This window comes from Thermobia domestica, chromosome 17, assembly GCF_964235325.1.
Source record: "Thermobia domestica chromosome 17, izTheDome1.hap1.1, whole genome shotgun sequence".
Lineage (NCBI taxonomy): Eukaryota > Metazoa > Arthropoda > Insecta > Zygentoma > Lepismatidae > Thermobia > Thermobia domestica.
The window spans coordinates 128,833,629-128,846,771 of record NC_137470.1 but is presented as its reverse complement, the minus strand read 5'-3'; the positions used below and the strand labels follow the sequence as shown (position 1 = coordinate 128,846,771).

At 35.1% G+C, this 13,143-nt stretch overlaps 1 protein-coding gene across 3 annotated transcripts in view; it reads left to right on the top strand.

The window, feature by feature from the left end:
• The window catches only part of LOC145674331 (cell adhesion molecule Dscam1-like), a 1,494,831-nt gene that overhangs the window by 1,476,710 nt on the left and 4,978 nt on the right, over positions 1–13,143 (top strand). The window lies entirely within an intron of this gene.

Genomic DNA, 13,143 nt, shown 5'->3' with positions numbered 1-13,143 from the left:
TTAAGTTGACACATGAGCAGAAGTTTCCACAGTAACAAAAGAAAAAAATATTTTTGACATCTTAAACCTATTATGAAACTCATAGTCATGCTTTGAAATGAGTACTAAAGCAATAGCACATAATACAATGATGAAATTTTTAATGCTGTGTGAAAACAACACAGGAACACAGTCCTCTTTAACGTAAAGGTTCTTCATAATACAAAATTTTGTCTTCAGTATCACTAGCATTCCCTTGTACAAAAATTGAATAGAACTCTTTACTTTCTCTGAATCATTATCAAAATAAGACATAAACGTTTTCATGCCATTAGGTTTATTTTTGCTTACATAATTCACTGGTGGAAGTTGGGGTCAGGTCCGGATTAAGGGGGAGATTTAGGGCCCTCAATCTGATCAAAATCTCAACTGACTGTCTAAAAGGAATCATACGAAATACCATCATAAGACAAAATATGACCAAAAATATGAAGCATATTCAGGTAACTTTTCTACTGTACTTTCACAGAAATATATTAGGCGAAATGAGAAGTGGCCACATATTTTTCTAGCCCCGGGCATCTAGATGGGTTAATCCAGCTCTGGTTGGGGTGCTTCAAATATTATTGAAGCATTTCTCTTTCCATATTTAAGCACCTCAACGTCTATCGGTGAAGCAAAGTATTTTGAAAAAGGCATTCTACCCTGGTCTCAGGTCTTCTTAAATAATGCAGTACTCTTCCCTCAGATATCTTAAAAGGCAATTTTGCTTTCATTAAACGTTTGAAGATTTATTTCATATTGTAACTATACCAGTCTTTATCTCAACTTTCCCAAAATGTCATAGTATTCTGAGGACAGAGTGATTGTTTCGTGTTTTCTTAGTTCTTTTTCAATAAGACCAAAAACTCTGTCAGGAGGCAAAAACCTATCCTACGTATTGGGAAATAATGCTGAATTCCTTTGAATACATGGTATAAGAAATGGATTATTTGAGTTTTGTAGAATCTTAAAAAATTGAGATATCGAATTTTGTAGAAAATTTGCTATATTCAGGCATCTTTTTCCGACAGCAAATATTAAAGTACCAGATTCCGTCAAAAAAATGGCGTTTGTTGAGTTTTGTTAAAACGGTCCTCAATATTTTTCTGTAACACAGCGCACTCACTTGCCTTTCCTTTATGGTTATTATTTAATAAATGCTTCTCCTAAAGTACCTTTCCCGATCTGTGAAAGGCTGCCAATGATATACCGATCTTCAAATCTGGAGATAGAAAATAAGTTTCATCCTAATGACCATTTCTCTCCTATCTTCTGTGTCCATTCTTTGTGAGAAACTAGTTAAAGATAGAGTGTATCTTGTTTTGTCACACCTTTTTAAAGTAGCTTTCAGTAGTTGCCTACCTGGACGCTTGTGTCTTACAAATTTGTTAGTGTTAGTCACCCATGCGGCCGAAGCATTCATGGCTAACTTCCAGCTTGGTGTACTTTAACATTTCAAAGATCTTTGACACCATAAACACCAAGATGCTTGTTTACAAGCTCTCTAATAAATATAACATTCATGTCGCGATTCTCTCTTTCCTAGATTGTTGTCTCTCAGGGAAGGGAACAACGCGTCACTCTTCCTGAGTCTGTGCCTCTATTTAGTCCTGTCCTATCCGGAGTACCTCAAGGGAGCGTGCTGGGTCCACTTTTGTTTTTATTGCATAGGACGACTTTTCTAGCATCTTTTCGACCCCGTCATTATATATATATTGCTTTTCGCTGATGACTGTAAACTCTTCAGAGTCGTTAACACAGTAGACGATGCTGCTTTACTGCAAGCTGATATAGATATAATGTGTAATTGATGCTTTACCTGGAATCTGTTCCTAAACCCCAATAAATGTACTACAATCTTCATTTGTTCAAAAAAAAAAGAATGTTCTTCGACAAATAGATAATGTTAACAATCTACCTATCAAATTTATTTCATCTCAAAAAGATCTAGGTGTTGTCTTTGATGAAAACTCTTCTTGGCGGTTCATATCAGCTCGATCCCATCCAGAGCTATGAAACTACTATGTCTAATCTTTATATTTCCTGAAATACAAAGTTTCCATGCCATTACTAAGTTTTATAAGGATTTTATATCTCCTATCATTAAATATTGTTCATCTGTATGGAACATGGATGTACCTACTAATCTATCTTGCATTGACTCTATATTAAACTTATTTCTTGCCATAGTTAGATTAAGAATTCCGGAGTTATGTAATTGCTCGAAACAAGAACTAATGTATTAAATGTGAATTTATTTTCCCCTGACAAAGAACGCCGCGGAGCTGATTTACTTTCCCTGTGTAAGATCATCAATGGTAAAATTGATTCTCAATTCTTACTTCGCAGATTAACCTTCGTGTTCCTCAGTGGCGAAATCGCTCTCTCAATCTGCTAACTTATAAGACACTTAGGTTATCAATTATAAAGCGGTCCTTGTTTTACAGACTAGCGTACGATTACAATACATGTTGACAGAATGTAATATTTTTACATCCGAGAGAAACTTTGGAATTCAATTGATGAGAACCTTGTATATTGAGAGATGAATCTTTTTTCTGTGTTTTATTTATTTTTTTCTTTTCCTTTTTTCTGCCTTTTGATTTTATGTTGTAGTTTCAGCTAGATAATCTAATGCTGCATGAAACTTTATGAATAAATAAATAAATAAATAAAGGAATAGGCACATGGTGACATATCTTCTTAATTGTAGAAACTAGGTCAGAATAAAACCTAATCAAGAAAAGCTTCCAAACTGCAGCACTGAATTCGCTTAAGATTGTACTCTGGAATACCAACGTTTGTGATTGAAGCTTCTACTTCAACTATAGTATATGGTAGAAATTGCGGAGAATAAACTTAGTAGACGACTCCCTTCACGATGAAAATATATATGTGCAATCTTACCCAGATATGTGCTCATGTATACAGTTGCTCATAATAAAGAACTTCCCCCTCCTATGAAAAGTTGATGACAACAAGGAATACAGAGATTTTGGAAACCATAAGATTCCTACGAACATTTGAAATTGTAGCGGCGAGATTCCTCGTACTAAGAATGTTGTAGAAGTTTGGCGGAAAAAGTAAAACAAAGAGAACATGGTCAAATGTTATGTGCTGGTGAAGATGATATGTTGTCTCGTGATTCTGGGGTTACAAATTAAATTTTCATTTATCTTACATGTTCAGATTGTTGAAGATCTGAGATTTTGACATTTGAAATGTGGCAATCAGTACATTGATTGGGTCAGATAAATCAGTGATAGAATATGATGACAATCAGAAGCAACAACATACGATCTTCATTTTCACATTAGAGACAATATTTTATATAAAAACCTGTAAGTTCATTATATATTTATTATTTATTTTCGTTTTTCCAATTGGAACATTATTTCAACTGGAAATATAAGGAATGCATAAAAATTAGGCCAGGTCATATGTTAAAGGCACTGCTCCGGAATTTTCTCGTGAAACTGAGGGGAAAAGTGTAAAATATGTTTCACGCAGATCATTAGGTTAAAGGTCTGCACCTGATTCCTGGTCAAGAACTTTTGTTCATCTACAGTAGGCTTAGTTATTCATAAATTAATTACTGCAATTAGAAGATAACTAAATAAATGTAAATGATAATGAGTTTATTAAGTCTTGTTTTTAACATTAATAACATTATTACTCTTTACTGATTGTAGTGACTTAGTGTCTTATATATTGTTACCAGGAAGGTATTAAGTTCCTAATTGAGTTATCAGTTATCTAGTTTTATTATTATTATTATTATTATTATTATTATTGCTATCAACTGAAATCATCCTCTCCTGACTTTCTATTTTTGTAAATTCTTTTTTACTTTGGAGCAATGGAAAGGAAGAAGAAAATATGATGGTCATGAAAAAGAATCTAATTCGAGATTTCAACAGATTTACGCGTTTCATGATACATATGTATCGAAAAACTGATTTTTCGACACCTGACCGTCTGTTCATTTGTTCGTCTGTCCGCTGGTCCTGATATACACTGCCCTTGAGGCCATATCGCTCAATGTATCTGAACCAAATTTTAAACTTAAGTTTTTCATGTAATTCTCTAGACTTTTTTTTCGAATTTTCTTCCCATCCCTAAAAATTAGAGTAGCGGTTGTTTATTTAAAGGTAAAAATAAAAAATAACGATTTTATCGAAAATTTCTCTAACGATTTATTTATATTTCACAAAACAATGCTTCAGTAACAACCCCATACTGTGGTACAAGTCATTTCTCTGGGAAAAATCGAGAAGGGGTAGTTTATTCTTGCGATGAGTTTCTTAAGGGCCATTAAAAAACAACTGAAGCTATTTTGGTCATATTTCATAAATAAATATTTCATTAATAGCCTGGCAGCATGATGGTATGGTATAACTCATTTGAGCTTAAGAAATCTACGAGAAGTAGTTTACTATTGGGAGTGCTTTCTTTCGAACGGAATCTTTCAGTATTACATCCCACGATTATGCAGGTTAGACTAAAGGAGACGGTGATGATGAGAAATGAAAGCAATGGTGGAATAAAAAAGTGGGAGGAAATTGGAGAACCCACGCGCACGGTTTTTGTCCTCCACAAAGTTCATTTGGCGCGACTTGGGATCAAACCAGTGACCTTTTTTAAAATTTTATTTATTTAGAGTAATATAGAATACATTCTGTGCTACTGTTGAATGAGAGACAAATATATATATATATATATATATATATATATATATATATATATATATATATATATATATATATATATACTTAAACAAAAACGTAAAATATATGTGCAAGGAGACTATACAATACGAACAACATTAGAGTTTAACAGTAAACATCGAGAGTCACCTGGAGAAATCGAGCGAAAAATCTTTGCTCGTCTAGTTGAGTGAACTGTTTTTTTCCGAACTCGGTTCAAGTATGCCAAGTATAAATATCGGTCACGGAAGGGTCGGTATTTTTTTGTAAATGGAATAGTAGACCAGATAAGCCAGGTAACTGCTCATTGTTTGGTAGGCAGGAACCACTGAAACTCCGGAAATAAAGGGAGATCAAAGGTGAAATATCTCCCTGAACAGCGACAAATCAGTCCATGAAGGGAACACAGAGTTTGCCACGAAGGGAACGTACCCGTGCATCGTGTATATCGGTGTTATGTCCGGGACGTACTCCTACAAATCTGTAACAGCCTGGGTTTCGTGAAAGTCAATTTATTTACTAAACGAAACCGTCTTCTGTCATTGAGGATGTAAAATACGGCGCTTGAATGGTACGCTAAATAGCAGGCCAATTGTGGTGCACTTGTCTGTCTTGACATAGTGGGGTGACATTTATCAATTCAGATTGCAACAATGTGATATACAGAGATTTAGTAGTCCAAGACGTGGAAGGATTTTCACTCGGAACCGTCGACCAGGCCAGGATGAACTGTAAGATGTACATTGGACATTATTCAGGAAAAAGAACGTGGGCAGGACTGTTGCCTAGCCAAAGGTGATCTATCCAACATAGGAACCATTGCACAGTGTGGGAGGAGGCATGCTCCAGATGATAGAAGGCGTTGATCATGTAAAGACATTTGTGGTGCACACTGATTAGATTTAAACCTCCACGTGCAGATGAAAGATATAAAACACGTCGTTGCATGCTGAGCATGTAGCCTTTCCAAAAAACTGAATCAATTTGGCGCGCATATTTGTCGGACAGTGGAAAAAGACGCGCTAGAAACCAGTACTAATCGCCCTCAGAAAGCAGAGGAGCTAAGCGCCAAAATACAAATTTCTCAGGAGAGCATCAAAACGAATGAAACATTAATTAATTCCGATTCTTTCTTTCTTCTAGAATTTCACTGCAGACCTTTCATGTTTGCAGATTTAGTGTATCTAAAGGGACGCTAAACAAAGGTCATTGAAAAATTTGTGGATCATCCCATTTTCCACCACTCCTCATGGTGCTTGGCACCTTTCTGCATACTGGCTTTTTTCTACTTTCAGTGTCTAAGTGCCAAAAGTAGGATTGGTGAATACTGATTTAGGACTAAATTAACTCTTTTATTTGAAAATGAATGTACTTTTATTAACTAGGACCCATTTTGTCTCAGAGCAGCCCATTTTCACTCCTTTCATGGTGCTTGGCACCTTTCTGCATTCTGATGTCCTTGTACTTTCAGTGTCTTAAGTTCCAAAAATATTATTGGTGAATACTAGATTATGGAAAAAAGAACACTTTTTGTTTAAAAAATGTACGTTTAAGAACTAGGAACTATTCAACTTATACATTTTATATATAAAAAAAAAAAAAAGAATTTTAAGCCTATTAGTAACCAAATTATTGATTTACACTGACAGTGGGCTACAACAAATTTTATAATACGCTTATAGTGGCACTGGACAAACTTATGCAACAAGAAGAGAACTGAGGCCTACCCCAAACAATCTAGGTCGTACAACATCACACTTAAGAAAAAACACACTTAATATAATATAAGTAAAGCTTATCTCACGAATCTCTGTCGCGATTGACGCCAACGAAGAATTTCCTCCAGGACAGATACTATTGAAATAATTAAAGCATTATACTTAAGTTACTTCAATAGTATTTGTCTTGGAGGAAATTCTTCGTTGGCGTCAATCGCGGCAGAGATTCGTGAGATAAGCTAATACTAAGCCAGGCTTAGTGTGGTGTTGAACAAAAAAAAAAAAAACTGAGGCCTCCTTGGAACATTTCGTCTAGGCCATACATCTTAAAGAATATAATAAAGTAAACTCACACAAAGTTTTGTTTTTTTTCATAATAGACCTACAATAGGACTAAACAATAAAATAGTAACAAGAAAAAAGAGAGCTTAGATCTACTCTAAACATTTTTCCACAAACAATTATCTGAACAGCAGAAAATAAAACTCACACAAACTAATTACATGGGAATAGTAAAGTGAACAGCAGCTGTACCGATTAATCGTCATCATCAACAACATCTAATAATTCTGAATTATATCTACATCGACGTAGTATCTTGCAGCTGTGGAATACGGCAGTGCGTATACTTCGCCTTCATTGCTCTTGTTGGTATAACACCATAATCGCAAAGTTTTTGCAAGTCTTTGTGTTTTCGCTCCCTGATTGAAATTTTGTTTTGGAATAACAGTTTGCATGTGGAATAACAATATCCAAAATTTTGGTCCTGAATAAAACTGTCATTGTTGATTCTTTTTTAGCAAAAGAATAGCTAAGCTTTACTTGCTTATCACATTTCGTGAACTGAAGAATCTTTAACATGCTCCACTGAATGATGTTGCCGGAATTGTTCTTCAACGACAGACGAATCATTCTTTGTTGAACTGTTGTCCACTCCTGAAACATTGTGTGGTCCATTTCTCTGACTACAAATGGTTCTAGATTTAAGCGGCTAGCTTCTATCATGGGAATCCAGACCGAAGGCGCCATAACTGATCTTCTTATTTTTGTAAAAGAAGTAATGGTTCTATGTACAGTGTACGCCTCTATGTCCTTTTTCCAGAAACTTTAGCGTGAGACTTGCAATATGGGGAAGAGTTTGAGCTGTATGGTACACCATGGCATACATTGTTTTATTTTTATTCTGCACGGCACAATTATCGCAATACAGGATCACGTTCAACACTTTGCCTGAAAGTGGTACATGCAGTTAGTCTGCAGGAATATTCCAACTCTATTGCACTTACCAAAGTGGTTCATGCAATTAGTTTGCAGAAAGGTTCCAAGTACGAACAAATTGTGGTTAGCACTTTTCTGCGGAGGGAACTGCTGACTATTAGCACTTACCTTCTACCTCTAGCTTTGTAGCCGCACTTCCCTCACTTGTCTCCTTTCTACACAACATTAAACATGAAATGAATAGTCAGAATATGCATTTACTTGGAAATCAAAGAAAGTAGCGCTTAGCACCCTTCTGCCTTCTAGGGGCGTAATGCGATTATGTTGATATGTAAATCAGCAATGTATACCTCCCAAAATTTAAGAATAATAACCATCGGTCAATATACTTGAGGAATCTCTCCTTTTTTATAGTGTCGGCAACTTGCCTACACATAAAAATAGTAAATATTTATGAAGATGCCTAAAGTATTCAGACTAGGATGTGTAGGACAATCGCCAAAGAGTACCAGAGAACTTGTATCACGCTGCTAAAACTGCAAAGGAAATTATCCTGGAAACTTCAAAGGCTGATGCTTTTCAAAAGGAAAAAGGAGTATCAGATACAAACAACAGCTGAAAAGTTCACCACTACTTCTTTTTCTATTACTACCTCTTCCTACAGTCGAAGGGTGTCCGAATCTCGAGCTTTGACTTATTTTATCACTTCCACCTGCATTCTTGGGACGTCGCATAATTCATAAAATAAATTATTAAACTTCTTAAAGGCCATAATCTTCTGTGCATTCTGGATGAGATGATGAATGAAAGATCCTAGATTAGAACGCCATGGACATGATCTCTAAAATCACAATCATATTAGATATCATGGTAAAAATTATTGTAACTAACTCAGAATAAGATAGTGAACAGACAATTTCTCTCCTTTTATGTAAGAGTCTCTGATTCGATTCTAGGTCATGTAGGTTTGTGGTAGATAACACCGTATTTCCGAGTTTTCTCGAGATATTCTCGTTTCCTCCCACAATCTCATTTCCCTAATTATTTCATAATTATTCACGTTCATCAGGGATCTGTCTTCTTTAGCCTACAGTGCATAATGCTGGGATGTAAAACTGTAAACATTCATTTCATATTAACTGCCTAACTTACAGTAAACTTTATTTTCGAGTTAGGTCACCTTTACATGTTAAGACTACGAAGGAAGAAAAGGAAAATGTCATACCTACTACACTGATATTAGTAAATAGGCACATGTGGGCTGACAGGTTTTCGTGGAAACAAAAAACAAATCAAATGGTCGATGAGCATGTTGTAGGTGGTGGTGTGGGCACAAAGTGCAGCAAGTAACACCGAATTGCGCCGACATGGCTCTCAAGAACTGAGGAAATTTACCTAAGGTCGAATAATAGGACTTTAGAGAGTGAAGAAGCGCGTCATCAGTGTTATGTTACATGCACCGTTAGAAACTTTTGTATAGCACAATTCAAACGGAACGAAAATCCATATGTGGATCCCAGTTTAGGTCGACCGGGACTATCACCACACCTAAAACGTACGGTCGTCCGCAGTACAAGTATCTACCCAAAAATGTTCCAATGATATTGTAGCCTAGGTTGACAAATCAGCATGAACGGTCCAGCAATATTTGTGAAATTCGGGTATTCAGCAACATATCGCCAAATACACACAGAGGCCGAAGGATAAGGTATGGCATACAAAATATATGTCAAACCTGTCCGTAATAGGGCACACACATGTCGTAATGATAGTAAACACACTGTCAATAACGTGAATAATACTGTCACTAAATACACTGCAAGAAGATGCTAGAAGTATTAATTTTAGTGGAAATAATGCTAGTTTAGTCACTAGACAACATTTAAATGGCGCTAAATTTATATTCTAACAATACAAATGAACCAATTGTTTTTGATAAAAATATCTTTAAAAATTTCTAGATCAAGCGACAAAGTGCTACATTGGTAACACTGAATACAGGAGACAAAAGACAACCGCTTCACGTTTCCGCGCATGCGTATAAATTTTTGACGTATAATTATATCATCTAAACATTGGCCCAATGATCAAAACATAACATACTAATCCGTCAAAACTAATGAAAACAAGGCAGTAGATCATTTTGACATGCTATTGTTGCTCACATTTTTTATGTTCATGGCGGACATATCCGTAATGTTAAAAAATCGACCTATTTCCTTATGTCCATCATTAGAAGGCAATTCATTTGTACACATTAAAGTATGTCCAAATTTGAAGACATGCATTTTTGTGTCGTTTTGGGCTCTGTGTGTAGAAGCCTAAAGGTTTGGAGCTTTGCGTGCAACCAAAGGGAATCCAAAATAATGAATGGTTACTTCTGTGCGCTGGTAGGAGCAATGATCATAGAAGTAGTGTCGGCTCCGTTCTGGCTTCATCGGATCTGATTGAAGGACGTCACGGGACGTATGATTACGTTTTACGGTGCCATAGGGAACAATGTCTTATTAATTTTGGCAGGGTACCTTGACCTATATCCTAAATTTCGGGAGAAATACATAGAATCTTTCCCCTTAAATTTTAGAAGTCGCCAAACCATAAAATTTCGTATGGGAAGTATATGAATAGTGTCTATACCTCTGGAAGTTTGGTTTAACTTTTGTTTGTAAAGGATTGCCATAAATTCCAATTTCGGAGGTTTTGAACTGTTTTATTCTCTTTGATAACCTTATGTGGTTATACGGATGAATACAGAAGCCCATTCCCTTTCATAAGAAATGGGTACATTGGTGCACCCTTTTCAAAATTTGGGAGAGGTACATAGGACCCTCCTTAAATTTAGGAATTATCAAAAAGCAAAATTTGATAAATGTTCTTTAGGACCAAAATATATATCACTGTAAATTTGGTTGGTCCAGCATTATTTCTTTCTATAGGTAAATTTGCCATAAATATAAACATTCTAACACGTGGTCAGTTATTAACATTATGTATTTTGTTTGATGAGCCTTTAACATGTTATCTGTTATATTAAGTACAGAGTCCTATTCTCTTTGATAGAACATAGGTACATTTTATGGTCTCTCCTCAAAATTTGCAAAGGTTGATTTGGCTCACCATTAAATTTAAGAATTGTGAAGATATGAAAAAAATATTATTTAGGAATTGAATATATAACTTTGTAAATTTCGGTAGTTCAGCTTCTTCCCTTCTATGGGTAAAATAAATCAAAATATCCATATTACCATGCACTTACCACATGGTCGGTTATTGACATAATTTATCTTATATTATGGAGCTCCACTACAACATATGGTTATATGGTTGAGTACAAGGATTATTCTCTTTCATTCGATATAAGCACATTGATAGAATCCTGTTAATGTTTTGGAGGGGTCTGTTGGCCCTTCACCTTAATTTGGGTATTGTCGATAAATAAAATTTGATAATTGTTCCTGAGGTTTCAAATATGTACTTTGTACATTTGCGTGATTCACATTGTATCCTTTTATGATTAAAAAAAATGTTAATGCTTTAAGTGTAATACTTGCAATTTTGACGGGAAATTTGAGTTAGAACGAGACCGGATTTTGAATTCAGTACACCAAAGTTCATTAGGATAAAGTCTTATTGCAAGATATCATATGAATGAGTACGCTGGTTTCTTTTCTTGACCAGAACACGGATACCATGATATGTTCTTTGAAATTTTTCGAGGGCCATATCCTTAAATTTTGGAGTTGTCGAAACTAAAAATCTCTGTAGGACTAAGGTATATACTTCTGTAAAAAATGTTCCATTCAATGGGTAGACAATTGAAACAATTAAATTTAGGAACTTTGTGGCCTAATTTATCCTATAAGATGTAGTTTTGTTGTAACATATAATTGTATGAATGAATACGGCGTCTCATTTTGGTTCATGAGATGCTGTATTCATTACAATTTATAAAGAATAGTCTCAATAATTGTGAAGCTGATTTTTAATCAAGCAGCGAATCTTGCTCTGGAGTTTTCATTACCTAAATTGATTCAGCAACCAATAAGAAAGCCAGGCAATTTTTAAGTGTGTGTAAACATGTATTAATTACATACCAAACATATACAGGGTGTTTCAAAACAACACTGACAACGTTAGTTAGGTGATTCCTCACACCAAGATAAGACAAAAAGTATAGACAAACTTGGGTGCACAAATGCTTCCTTTCGGAATCATAGGTTGCTGAAAACATGAAATAAATGAACTTTAAACGTCCATAGCTCCAAAACTATGGGACCTACAGTAGTTGGGTGAAGACTTTATTTAGCAACTAATATGTGCACCATCCAAAAATACATGTTTCACAATCCTAAGGTACTCACACAACAATTTTTATAGAGGGAGTTTGTCTACGGGCACATAATTTGAAGTATTCTCCAACTACCTCTATAAAAATCGTTGTGAGAGTATCACAGAGTTCCGGAAGTTGGATATTTGGATTGGGTACATACTAGTTCCTAAGTGAAGTCTTGACCCGACTATGGTAGGTCCCATAGTAATGGAGCTATGGACCTTTAAATTTCATTTTTTCATGTTTTCGGCAGCCTATAACTCCGAAAGGAAGCATTTGTGCACCCAGGTTAGTCTACACTTTTTGTCATATCTTGGTGTGAGGAATCACCTCCCAAACGTTGTCGGTGTTGTTTTGAAATACCCTGTATATATGATGCAATGGAACAAGTTAGAAAATGTTCATTTTTTTCTAGGAAGGTATTCCTGACAATGAGGCTAGTTAGAGTGGATTTCATTCAATCAGAGAAATTAAGTTTACTTTTCTCTTTATAGTCTACTTAGTAACTTATGCACGTACCTCTGGTGTTTCATTTTTTATCGCTGAAGAATATACTTTTTCTAAAGTATTTATTATTACTTTCTTGCAACACTTTGGTTGGTTGATTTAGCATCAATTATATACGTTTTTCAACAGTGGCATAACGTAACCGAATTTCTTCTTTGAATCAAGATAAATTTCCGGTCATATAAAATAAAGCTCGAACAAATATTCTTCTTCCTGAAGTACTATGTGTTATATCAATACCAACGTCTTTATGCTGCCTTTACTCCCTACACTTATGCCAATGCAAAACAAAGATGCGTGACTGTTTTTTCTGTATAACACTCCGTAAGTACAATTATTTGAATTTTTTTTCTGTAGTGCAGATGATGCCGCATGCAGACCTGCTAAACTTCAACACTTCCTATAAATTTTGATCCAGTTACCAATTTTAAATTAATATTTACAGTAATTTTACACGGCAATGCGAATTCGCCTGTTTTTTCTTTCCATTTTTTAATAAGTATCTTAAAATAAAAGACTCTATTATAGACCTTTGAAGCTAATAATTAATAAAGTACAACGAAAAAAGTGAGTACTGTATTAAACAATCTTATCGTGTTCTTCAAGGCAAACCAACTTACATGCTGAAAATCTCAATAATTCA